At 48.5% G+C, this 13,480-nt stretch overlaps 1 long non-coding RNA gene across 1 annotated transcript in view; it reads right to left on the bottom strand.

Annotated features, from left to right (window-relative positions):
• The window catches only part of LOC140391364 (uncharacterized), a 48,869-nt gene that overhangs the window by 26,300 nt on the left and 9,089 nt on the right, over nucleotides 1–13,480 (bottom strand). The window contains exon 2 of the long non-coding RNA XR_011935008.1: nucleotides 12,706–12,787. This is a non-coding gene — a long non-coding RNA (uncharacterized lncRNA). The remainder of the gene's footprint in view (nucleotides 1–12,705; nucleotides 12,788–13,480) is intronic.

Below are 13,480 nucleotides of genomic sequence, written 5' to 3'. Positions count from 1 at the left end.
AGGAGTAGGCCATCTGGCCCCTCGAGCCTGCACCACCATTCAATGAGATCATGGCTGATCTTTTGTGGACTCAGCTCCACTTTCCGGCCCGAACACCATAACCCTTAATCCCTTTATTCTTCAAAAAACTTTATCTTAAAAACATTTAATGAAGGAGCCTCTACTGCTTCACTGGGCAAGGAATTCCATAGATTCACAACCCTTTGGGTGAAGAAGTTCCTCCTAAACTCAGTCCTAAATCTACTTCCCCTTATTTTGAGGCTATGCCCCCTAGTTCTGCCTTCACCCGCCAGTGGAAACAACCTGCCCGCATCTATCCTATCTATTCTGTTCATAATCTTATATGTTTCTATAAGATCCCCCCCTCATCCTTCTAAATTCCAACGAGTACAGTCCCAGTCTACTCAACCTCTCCTCGTAATCCAACCCCTTCAGCTCTGGGATTAACCTAGTGAATCTCCTCTGCACACCCTCCAGTGCCAGTACGTCCTTTCTCAAGGAGACCAAAACTGAACACAATACTCCAGGTGTGGCCTCACTAACACCTTATACAATTGCAGCATAACCTCCCTAGTCTTAAACTCCATCCCTCTAGCAATGAAGGACAAAATTCCATTTGCCTTCTTAATCACCTGTTGCACCTGTAAACCAACGTTTTGCGACTCATGCACTAGCAAATCCAGGTCTCTCTGCACAGCAGCATGTTTTAATATTTTATCATTTAAATAATAATCCCTTTTGCTGTTATTCCTACCAAAATGGATAATAATTCCTCCTTATCTGTGTCTTAAATGGATGAGCCATTATTCTGAAATTATGCCCTCTGGTCCGAGACTCCCCCACAAGGGGAAACAACCTCTCGGCATCTACCTGGACAAGCCCCCTGAGAATCATATATGTCTCAATAAGGTCACCTCTCATTCTTCTAAACTCCAATGAGTACAGGCTCAACTTGCTCAATCGCTCTTCATAAGAAATTCCTTCCATATGCTTTGGAGGTATGCTAAATGCCTTTAGGACAAGTGACAATGGAATAGATTGGGGCAAGTCATCTGCATAACAGTGCATCGGTCACTTCCTGGGTGTTGATGGGATATGCTACATTGAACAATATTGTTGTGGAAGGATGCTACAGTGAGGATATGAATGGTTACTTAGAGACATCTTGTATAGCCACAGAAAACTTATCTCAGTCCAGAGCAAGATTTACTATTTGGATTACATTGAACATCTTGGGCGAAATTCTCCCGAAACGGGAATGTCTGTCGACTGGCGCCCAAAACTGCGCCAATCAGATGGGCATCGCGCCACCCCAAAGGTGCGGAATGCTCCGCATCTTTGGGGGCCGAGCCCCAACATTGAGGGGCTAGGCCGGAGCCGGAGGAATTTCCGCCCCTCCAGCCGGCGGAAACGGCCTTTGTTGCCCCGCCAGCTGGCGCGAAAGTTACATCCCCGGGCGGCGCTTGCGCGGGAGCGTCAGCGGCCGCTGACAGTTTCCCACGCATGCGCAGTGGAGGGAGTCTCTTCCGCCTCCATCATGGTGGAGACCGTGGCGGAGGCGGAAGGGAAAGAGTGCCCCCACGGCACAGGCCCGCCCGCGGATCGGTGGGCCCCGATCGCAGGCCAGGCCACCGTGGGGGCACCCCCCGGGGCCAGATCATCCCGCGCGCCCCCCCAGGACCCCGGAGCCCGCCCACGCCACCTTGTCCCACCGTTCAAAAGGTGGTTTAATCCACGCCGGCGGGACAGGCAATTTATCGGCGGGACTTCGGCCCATCCAGGCCGGAGAATCGAGCGGGGGGGGGGGCCCGCCAACCGGCGCGGTGCGATTCCCGCCCCCGCCGAATCTCCGCTGCCGGAGACTTCGGCAACCGGCGGGGGCGGGATTCACGCCAGCCCCCGGCGATTCTCCGACCCGGGGGGGGGTCGGAGAATGATGCCCCATATCTCTGATTACACCAAAGCCCCTTGCATACGGCTCCTGAAATGATTTAATACAATCCGTAATTGGCATATCCAACCTTTCATACATCTGGGGCGATTCTATGCTCCCAGAAGGAAGCTTGTTTGCAGTGAGTATAATAAGGTTCAACCCTATCTTCAAGCAGCACTCATTGCTGGAAGCATGGGATTATGGGATCATCACTTTGGCCTTCGATTCTTCTATTTTTTTTACACTTCTGCCTGTTTCTCCTCAGAGAAAATATTGGCTGCTGCTCGAGTAAACAACCATTTTGCAAAGGGTAAGCGTTATTGGTCTTTGAATTGCTCCATAGTTTCTTACCAACAAACTGAAAATTAAATCGGCCACACAGCCTTGGGTGCATTGAAGACTCCAGGAAAAGTCCCATTCTCATTTATATAGAATTACCTCACATGTTACAGCACCGAATCAGGCCATACAGCCCAACAGGTCCATGCTGGTGTTTATACCCAACACCAACCTTATCAGTGTAAGCTTCCAGATCCTTTACCCCCTCATGTGTTTATCCAGCTTCCCCTCAAATGCAGCTGGGAATACAACATTGTGATCAGAAGCTATTCCAAGAACAATCTTCCCCGCTGCGGCATGTTTTGCGGGTGCGGCCTACCATTGGCGGGCGTCAGGGCTTACCGGTCCCGCCACTGTCAACAGGTCTTCCCGGGAACAGCCAGCAAATATCAGCCAAAGGGTCATCGCAGCCTGAGAATTTGACCGGGAGTTTCTGGGTCCTGCACAAGAAACTGGTCCTGCCGACTGGCGCCCAAAACTGCGCCAATCAGACGGGCATCGCGCCACCCCAAAGGTGCAGAATGCTCCGCATCTTTGGGGGCCGAGCCCCAACATTGAGGGGCTAGGCCGGAGCCAGAGGAATTTCCGCCCCTCCAGCCGGCGGAAACGGCCTTTGTTGCCCCGCCAGCTGGCGCGAAAATGACATCCCCGGGCGGCGCATGCGCGGGAGCGCAATCTTCATGGGTGGGACGGACAACTCGAGGGGCAAGCCAAAGATCCCTTGACTTTGGGTGGGAAGTTTCAGTCTTGCGGCGGGAGGAACCGGAAAATCTCGGCAGCTAACTCTGATTGTCTGCTCTGCTGAATATTTCCAGCACTTTTTGTCTTTATTTTCCCTGACATGTTGTCGTGCTTTTTTTCGTTTCTGTGAAATAATCAGAGGGGTCTCAGGCACTGAATGATTATTTATTAACAAATGCGTTGGGAGAGCCCAGCTTCAGAGGTAGACCTCATGAGCGTACAGAATAAGGTGACATTTATACAGAATATGGGTGCATGGGGTACCTATGCAAGGATATTGTTTACATTAGATTATTTAGGTCTGTTTTAAATTTTACGTTAAACAAATTATGCACCCCCAGGCAGAGCCCAAAGATGTGAAGGTCAGGTAGATTGGCTATGCTAAATTGCCCCGAAGTGTCCAAAGATGATGACGTTACGGGGATATGGTGGGGGATTGAGCCTAGGTAGGGTGCTCTTTTGAAGGGTCGTTGCAGACTCAATGGGCCGAATGGGATTCTATGGAGTGAGTGTTATCTACGATTATCTACTCTTCAGATTTCTACGTATCCCTCACTAACCTCCCTACGTGGTGCCAGACCCATTAGATGTGTCTGACCCCCAGGTCGAGTTGGAAAAACATGTTTCTTAACTTTTTATGCTGAGTGCTATAGATTGTGTCTGAGTAAAATCTGTTAGGGTCATTGGAACTGGAACAGTCTTGATCCTTATACCAACTGCGGTAGATGGTGACACGCCAGCTTTTAGCTGACATCTTCCTGAAAATTGCTTTAGTATACTGTACTGCACTATATAGATTCAAAAATCCTTTAGAATAAGTGCAAACAGTCCCAATGGCTTATTGTTAATAAATCCTAATCATTCGTCTTCCGACAACAATGTCGATGGTCTTGCAAAATGGATTATCTGTTTGTTAGTTATGGAGGTACAGCAATCAGAACTTTGCGGAGTGGGACATTTTCCAGTAGACGGAATTGTTGCAGGTGCTCGGTAAAGAGTGGGAATGGGGGTGCATAGAGTGATGGGAAAGAGGTTTCTTCGCACAACACGTAACAGCTTCTGTTAATACCAGGCCTAATTTCTATGACTAATCTTACAACAAAATTCTGGCAGGAAGATTGAGGAGCAATATATAGGACCAAGCACATACAGAAATGTATACTATGAGAGGAATGTGACAAATGACTTCTGGTGACTGTCTATGTGGAGTTTGCACTTTCTCCCAATGTCTGCGTGGGTTTCCGTCGGGTGCTCCGTTTCCACCCACAGTCCAAAGATGTGCAGGCTAGGTGAATTGGCCATGCTAAATTGCCCTTAGTGTCCAAAGATGTGCAGGTTAGGTGGGGTTACGGGGATAGGGTGGGGGAGCGGACCGAGGGTGGCTGCTCTTTTGGTGGGTCGGTGCAAACTCGATGAGCCAAATGGCCTCCTTCTGCACAATAGAGATTCTAAATCTAAATTATAAGTTGAGCAGTAATTGTCCGAAAAGAAAAAGAAACAGTCACACCTCACATAACAAGGTGGAGTTCCTCCAATGCAATGTTTTTTTTTTACAATGGGCCACTGATTTGTTTCAGTTCAGTGATTTCTACTCGATTGCAATATGGGATGACCACAGCAGCATAAAATCACTGACAGAAACTCCTGGATTTCTATGTTTGCAGAGAGACAGCAATGGCAGTTACATTGTGATTACTGCTGCAAACTCCCGTCCAATTCTTCTTCCGCAATCTTTCCTTTCTCCCAGTTTGTTGGAATAGGTGCCCGGAGGTTGAACTTTGATTTCTGGAGACTCCAGGGCATCCTTGGAAGGTTGATGACCCTCTTCACTGGCGAGATGTAGCCCTGAAGCCTTATTGTCTGGGTCTCTAACCCTCACTTGCCTGGCTGATGTCTGTGCCTCCAGTATATCGGATCGAAAATTCTACCAGCCAATATTATTTACTCTGTAAGGAATTACTGTAGTTGGTCACTGCTGCTGCAATGATTTATTCTCATTTAATTTGACTGTGACTTGTTTTCTGCTATTGTATGAGGCAAGCTCAGTCACCTGATGTAGAAGGGACTTTAGTTGGCGGATTAGTTGCCTTAATACCCTGTATTCCTTCTTTACTGGCTGTTTGACTATATTTCATGGCAATAGGCACTTGGCAAAGCATGATGGATATATTAGCTTTATTTCAGTCAAGAAGGTCTGCATGTAATAGGCAGAAGGTCAGACTATGTAAACAAGTGCACAGCTGCACATTTTGCTGAGAGTAGACAATTATTATTGTTCTTAGGCCGGGAATTCAAGGCCTGTTGTTTAACCCTGCTCACTTTTCTGTCTCTGGGCTTATCAAAGGAATGCCTCGTTTTTCTAAATATTGCTTATTAAAGTACTGCTATACTCTTGTAAGGTGGGGACAATTAGAAGGACGGTGGTCACTCTAACTCCCTCCACGAACTTCGTGTTATAATAAAAGACCTTTGTGAAACCTCGAAGTGCTGGCTAGTTTTTTCCACAACACCTGCAATGAAAACTAACACTTTAAGGAGTGGAAATGATTGAAAAAATCAGCAGGTAAATCTGTTTTTCAGAACAAGTGGCGCGACACTTGAAATGGCAGACAGTTTGGCAAGCAATTGGAAAAAGAATATGGGTTGACTTTGAGAGTGTACCACTTCTAAAGTGGCAGATCATAGGATCGAATAATAGAGAGCCCTTCGGTCCACCAGGCCTGTGCTAGCTCTTTGAAATTGGTCCCATTCCTCTGCCCTTTCTCCATATCCCTGAAAATATTTCATTTGTCAAATATGTACCTACTTCACTATTGAGAATTACTCTGCTTGTACCCCGTCTCTGTCAGTGCAGATCATAGAATCATAGAATCCTGACAATGCAGAAGGAGGCCATTCAAGCCATTGAGTCTGCATCGACCCCCTGGCACACTCCCCCACCCTATCCCCATAACCCCACCTAACCTTTGGACACTAAGGGGCAATTTAGAATGGCCAAACCACCTAATCTGCACATCTTTGGACTGTAGGAGGAAACTAAAGCTCTTGAAGGACTTCAGGCAGATACGGGGAGGACGTGCAAACACCACACAGTCACCCTAGGTCGGAATTGAACCCGGGTCCCTGGCGCTGTGAAGCAGCAGTGCCAACCACTGTGCCACCGTGCTGCCCCATTACAATGCAGTGCATAAATAAAATACCCCACAGCTCCCCTTAGCTTCTTGTGCAAATTACTGAAAATCTGCGTTTGCTGGTACCTGAGTCTTCTGCCAGTGGAAAAAGTTGCTCGCTACTTACTATATCAAAACCCTCACGATTTTGAACACCTTTATCGCCACTTAACCTTTGTCTGCTTTGGAGAGAACAATCCCAAGATCGTAGCAGATATTGAATTGCTACACTAAGTTCCAGTATGATTAGATAGACATTCAAGATAACTGCAGATGCCTAGTGTGGAAGCTTATCCCTTTAATGGGCCGAGTTATCGGAGGTTGTTTGACCCCTGGGGCTAATCAGGCCAGAGAGCGCGAATCCTGGGGCTGAGCGCAGGATTTACTGTCAGTTAAGAGTTTGGAGTCGTGGTGTACGGTAGCCTTTACCTTTTGGACAGCACGGTAGCACAGTGGTTAGCACAGTTGCTTCACAGCTCCAGGGTCCCAGGTTCGATTCCCGGCTTGGGTCACTGTCTGTGCGGAGTCGGCATATTCTCCCCGTGTGTGCGTGGGTTTCCTCCGGGTGCTCCGGTTTCCTCCCACAGTCCAAAGATGTGCAGGTTAGGTGGATAGGCCATGATAAGTGGTCCTTAGTGTCCCAAAAGGTTGGGTGGGGTTACTCGGTTACGAGGATAGGGTGGAGGGCTTAAGTGAGGTGCTCTTTCCAAGGACTGGTGCAGACTTGTTAGGCCGAATGGCCGCCTTCTGCACTATATTTTCTATGAAATCGAACTACCTCTCTAAGTTAGTGATTCAAAATACACCTGTTGGACTTTTAACCTGGTGTTGTAAGACTTCTTACTGTGCTTGGTAGTCATCAGTCTTTCAAGATATTATACCGAGTTTGAACTAGATGAACAAAAGACCAGCATTGAAATAGTTCTAGCTATGATGTGTCAATTCTGTGTTGATGAGACAAGTTAAAACCTATGAAAACGACATGTTGTATGATCAGGCCATGGTGACATGAAAAATGAATGTATTGGGTAGTTGGGCGGCACGGTGGCAAGGTGGTTAGCACTGTTGCCCCACAGTGCCAGGGACTCGGGTTCAATTCCGGCCTCGGGTGACTGTCTGTGTAGAGTTTGTATGTTCTCCCCGTGGCTGCGTGGGTTTCCTCCGGGTGCTCCGGTTTCCTCCCACAGCCTAAAGATGTGCAGGATTAGGTGGATTGGCCACGCTAAATTACCGCTTAGTGTCAAGTGATGTGCAGGTTAGGTGGGGTTATTAGTGGGGTTAAAGGAATAGGGCGGGGAAGTGGGCCCTCAGTGGGTGGCTCTTTCAGAGGGTCAGTGCAAACTCAATGGACCAAATGGCCTCGTTCTGCACTATAGGAATTCTATTCTATTCCATGTTATGTAGTGAGGCTACACACTAGCTCAATCTAAAGGGGGAGCAAAATCTAATCTGAAGCAGAATAACTATTGTCAAACAATTTGTGATGATTGGATGAGACTTCCGAAACAAGCACAACGCACATTTAATTCATACATGCAGATTTAAAACTGAGCTGAGCCCCCATGATAAATTGTACAATTTAGCAATCACTCCAGATGTGAAACTGATGATGATTTTGAGAGCCCTTGAAAGTGACATTAAAAATTGTGGAGAACATAGCAACAGGAGTAACCCATTCAGTCCCTTCATGCTTTGCCATTCAACGGAGTCACAAGAAGATGAGAAATAGGAGCAAGAATAGACCACTCGGCCCATCGAGCCTGCTCCTCATTCAATACGATCTTGGTTGATCATAGGCTTCATCCCCGTTTTCCCGCCCTCCCGCCATATCCCTTAATTCCATGAGAGACCAAAAATATGCCCCCCCACCCCAGGTTTTAGATTCCCCAACCAGCGGAAGCAATCTCTCAGTTTCCACCCTATCAAACCCTCCAGGAAATTAGCAGGTTTGCAGGAAATTACCTCTCATTCTTCGACACTCCAGAGAATCATAGAATTTACAGTGCGGAAGGAGGCCATTCGGCCCATCGAGTCTGCACTGGCTCTTGGAAAGAGCACCCTACCCAAGGTCAACACCTCCACCCTATCCCCATAACCCAGTAACACCACCCAACACTAAGGGAAACTTTGGACACGAAGGGCAATTTATCATGGCCAATCCACTTAACCTGCACATCTTTGGACTGTGGGAGGAAACCGGAGCACCCGGAGGAAACCCACGTAGACACAGGGAGAACGTGCAGACTCCACACAGACAGTGACCCAAGCCGGAATCGAACCTGGGACCCTGGAGCTGTGAAGCGATTGTGCTATCCACAATGCTACCGTGCTGCCCGAACATAAGCCCAATTTTCTCAGCCTCTCATCACAGGCCAATCCCCTCACCACAGAAAGCAAATTAATTAACCTTCGCTGCACTGACCCCAATACAAGTACATTCTTTCTTAAGTGTGCAGACCAGAACTGCACCCGGTATTCCAAATGTGATCTCGCCAAAACCCTCTAAAACTGTAGCAAGACTTTTTGATTCTTCTGTTCCAACCTCCTTGCAATAAAGTCCAACTTGCCATTTGCCTTCCTAATTGTTGCTGGTGATTATGGTGAACTGTACCTCAGCTCCATCCAACTTGCCTTCACATCCCTCAATACATTCTTTGGATGGAATTTTCCCAAAAATATTCCAAGTGCGGTCTCCAGCGGGAAATGAGGTGTGGTTCCCGTCGGGTGGATTGGCCCGATCCAAATTGCAATCCACCCACACAAAGAAATGTTTTGGAGCTGGGACGACACGCGCTGGGAGATCTGAAGAAGCGGGCGAGACAGAATCCTCAGAGATCGTGCCCACTCTCAGAATAAGCCTACATTTCATTTCATTTCATTTCATTCATTTCATTTCATTTCATTCCCCCCCCCCCCCAACAATTGCTGGTAACGTGCCCCCAACCCGTGCCCCCAACCCCCCCCCCCCCCCCCACAATCCCTGGCAAGTCCACACATCACTTCAGGAGCCCCTCCTTCTGACCCCGCCCCTTGACAGTGTCGACTTGGAACTGCCCCGGCACCCTGACAGTGCCAACCCGAGAGTACCAGTTTGGCACTGGCAAGGTTTCGGGGGCAGTTTCAGGGCACTGTCCATCCATTACCCTGAACATCCGAGGACTGCAAATAACTCCGAGCCTCCCCAGCATGCACTCTAATGTCTGAGTGGTTCCAGCTGCTGGAGATGTTCCTCCGGTGCCGACATGCTGATTATTTTTAATAGAAACATGGCCACATTTATCAATATAATTCCTCTGCTTTCTTTCAGTATCTTAATTACAGTGTGTCTCACGTCATCCACAGTGCTGTCAGATATGCACTTCCCCCTTCTATCCCTGCGCTGCTGACAGACATTTTCAATTAATTGAATGATAAATGCAGCGGGTTCTGTGAATTGAATGGTGAGCTACTTCACTCACTGCCCAAGCATTGGAGATGGAAGTCAACCCTGGAAACCGCTCGCTGGAATCTGCCAGTGAATCAGTCCGGACATCTTACCTCCACTTCCATTGTTCTTTCAAAGTCCAGCAGTGCAAAGAAAGACAGATTTACATTTATGTAGCACCAGTCCTGAATTCAACGGCAACAACTTGCATTTATATCGTACTTTTTAATGGAATAACATGGCAGCTATTCGTGAAGGAGACAACAATCAGGAGTCGAGAGAGTTGCCAACTCTGCAAAAATACCTTCGTTAATGAGGCCCCACCCGCCATATTTGTGCATCAGGGAGATGGACGTCATTGGAGAAGAGCTGCCCTCCTCTGCAGGTGGCATTGGAGACCAGCGGATAGCAAGGCTGGCAGGTTTGGAGGCATAACTCCATTTGCTGGATTATCAACCCAGTTATATTCCATGAGTGTTAGGTGCTCTAGTTTTCCCCTTTGGACCCGTCACCCCCTCATATTTATCCTTCAATCAACATTCCTGAAATAGATTATTGGGTGAGTATTGCACTGTCTGCATCTAATTCTGGAACCTTGCTTTGTGTAAATTATCAAACACATTTTATACATTTCAACTGACTGACTTTAGAAATACTTCATTGACTGTATCTCTCACACCTCGACCTGGCAACTGTCTCAGGTTGAACTGGATTGATCGCAACTTTGGTGTTGTTTTTGACTCTGAGATGAGCTCCCAACCACAAGTCCAGATCATCATCAAGACCACCTGTTTCCACCTCCATAACATCACCCAGCTCCGTATCTGCCTCAGGTGCCTGCTGTTTAAGTCTTCATCCAGGCCTTTGGAATTGACTATTCTAATGTACTCCTGGCATTTTCCCTCGATAATCTTCAGGATACCTAAAACTCTGCTACCAAGTCCCGCTCACCTCTTACCCCTGCACCCAATGATCTACATCGGCTTCTAGTTTACCATTGCCTCCATTTTAAAACTCTCCTTTTTGAAACACTCCATTTCTTTGCCTCTCCCTATTTCTGTAATCTCCTCCAACCCCACAATTCTCCAAGATATCTATGCTCATCTAATTTTGGCCTCTTGGATTTCCCGAAGTTTACTCACTCCACCATTGGTGGTCATATCTTCAACTGTCAAGGTGCTACGGTCTGGAATTCAGGAGGCAGATAGAAATGGTAGGCTGGACCCAATTTTGGAATGTCTGTCCCTTTCCCTCTTTCCAGCAACGTTTGCCAGTATGGGATAAGGTTGCTGGTAGTAAACCCACACTCAGCATTCCTGCCTTTGTTGGCTCAATTCAATTTAAGAACCCCTGCTACTTTCAAGGAGTTGGGCTTATTTTGTTTGGATACACGGGGCTGGGTTCTCCGTCCCACTGCACCATATTTCTGCCCCGACCTGCCGAAGGGATTCTCCGTTACGCCGGCCGGTCAATGGGGTTTCCCATTGTGGGGCAGTCTGTTTTTCTGGTATAAAACGCCACCGTTCCCACGCTGGCGTGGGGGTCAGAGCCCCAGAATCGGAGAATCCAGACCATTATTTTGCAAATGGCAGGCAATTTTTCTAAATGTAATATCTCCAGATTTGCAGATGACACAAAGCTGGGTGGGAGGGTGAGCTGTGAGGAGGCTGCAGAGATCCTTCAGTGTGATTTAGACAAGCTGAGTGAGCCAGATGCAGTACAAAGTGGATAAATGCATTTATCCACATTGCCAGTAACATGGATCTCTGCAGCCTCCTCACAGCTCACCCTCCCACCCAGCTTTGTGTCATCTGCAAATCTGGAGATATTACATTTAGCTCCATCATCGAAATCATTGATATATATTGTGAACAGCTGGAGTGCCAACACATACCCTCTCGGCACCCCACTAGACATTGCCTGCCATTTGGAAAAATTGCCTGCCATTTGCAAAATAATGGTCTGGATTCTCCGATTCTGGGGCTCTGACCCCCACGCCAGCGTGGGAACGGTGGCGTTTTATACCAGAAAAACAGGCGCAACGCGGCCACCGATTCCCAGTTTTGATGGAGGCTAGCAGGACGGCAGCGCAGAGCACCCGGCTCGAGCTGCCGATACACCCCAGAGAATTGCCGGGTCCGTGGCAGCGCATGCGCAAGGCGGCCTACAGCGGCCGCTCCGTGCTACATAGCAGCAGCCGCTTGCGGATCCGGCCCGCAAAATAGTCCCCGTCCCCCCCCCTTGGCCGGCTCGCGTGCCCCGGACCACCCCCCTACAGTGCCCCCAGCCCCGAATAATTTCCCTTCCCGCCCGCAGATTTGCCCTTCCCCAACTGTGGCACGTTGGACTGTGTACGCAGCTGCCACGCCGAGTTCCCGACGGGTGAGACCATGAAAGACCCACGCCGTCGAGAAATCGGCTGGTCAGGGGCAGAACATCGTGGGGTGGGCCTCAGGCAATGTCCTGAGGCCGTCGATACGTGGTGCGGCGTACTCGCAGAGTATGCCACTTGGGAGGGGGCGGAGCATCGTGAAAGCGGCGCGCCCTTGATTTCGCCGGAAACCTGGATTCTGCGGCTGGTCGCCGAACGCGATTTCCACGTCGCCAACCGGAGAATCCAGCGCAATGTGTCTGGGGACTGAGGCCTGTGTGCTGTGCTGTCCAGACACTCGAAGGATTGTTTTTCCACGGATATTGATTTTTCACAGGTCAACGGCTCCCTCAGACAGCTCTGCTCTGAGGGAGCGTCCTGGGAATGCCAGCCTGCACATTCCCATTTCTCGGCGCCCAGCCTCTTCCCACCCTCCATGACAGTACTCAGCCTTTCACAGAGCGTGTTTCATGGAGGGTGGCTGCTAATCAGCCAGCCAACGTGATATTGCGTTAACAACGCCATCTTGGGCAGGCGCGGCTTTCGCATATGCTCCCGCCCCCACTGGCTTTGAACGCACCCTAAACATAACATTCAGGCCCAGGATCTGGCCCAACACTGGACTTGCTTTACCACCTGACCATACATCGTCAGCTACAACATGATAAAGCAGCAGAATTAAATTCATAAGTGAAAGGAAATACAGAAAATAAATATGTCCACTTACACTATCACAGGATAATGGAGAGTGTTATATAATCCAATGCCCAAAGCGGGGATAAAAAATCCTCTGTACCCTGTAATAAAAACTAAACATATTCGGTTATTGTAAATCTGTTGCACTGATATTTCACTGTAACTTGCATGGTATAACATGACTAGTAGTCCACTACGGTATATTATCCCCTGACTTATTGCAAGAAATGACATTTTGTATATATATTACACAGATAAATATATCCCAGCCAGTTTCCTAATTTACAATCAATCTTCAATCTTTTAATCCTCTCTTGTGGTAGTTTCTTTTTCTATTCAAACAGCTCTTATTTTCTGAATCTGTAGATTGAAACTTGAACACTTTAGGAAGGATGTGAATGTCCTTGAGAGGGGGCAGAGCAGATTGTTTCACGGATGAGAGGGTTTAGCTCCAAGGTTAGATTGGAGAATCTGTGGTCATTTTCCTTGGAGCATAGGAGGTTGGGCACATCTGATGGGCAGCAAGGTGGCACAGTGGGTAGCACTGTTGCTTCACAGCACCAGGGTCCCAGGTTCGATTCCCGGCATGGGCCACTGTCTGTGTGGAGGCTGCACGTTCTCCCCATGTCTGCGTGGGTTTCCTCCGGGTGCTCCGGTTTCCTCCCACAAGTCCCGAAAGACGGGCTGGATTCTCCATTCCCCGACGGCCAAAACGCGTTCGGCAACGGGGCAGAGAATCCCCGGTGGCGATGAAGTCGGGGGCGGCGCCGGTTTCACCATGCTCCGCCCTCGGAGAGTACGGTGAG

The sequence above is a fragment of the Scyliorhinus torazame genome, chromosome 15, assembly GCF_047496885.1.
Source record: "Scyliorhinus torazame isolate Kashiwa2021f chromosome 15, sScyTor2.1, whole genome shotgun sequence".
NCBI classification, from domain to species: Eukaryota; Metazoa; Chordata; class Chondrichthyes; order Carcharhiniformes; family Scyliorhinidae; genus Scyliorhinus; species Scyliorhinus torazame.
Note: the sequence above shows the minus strand (reverse complement) of the source record. Positions and strands in the feature narration are given on the sequence as shown.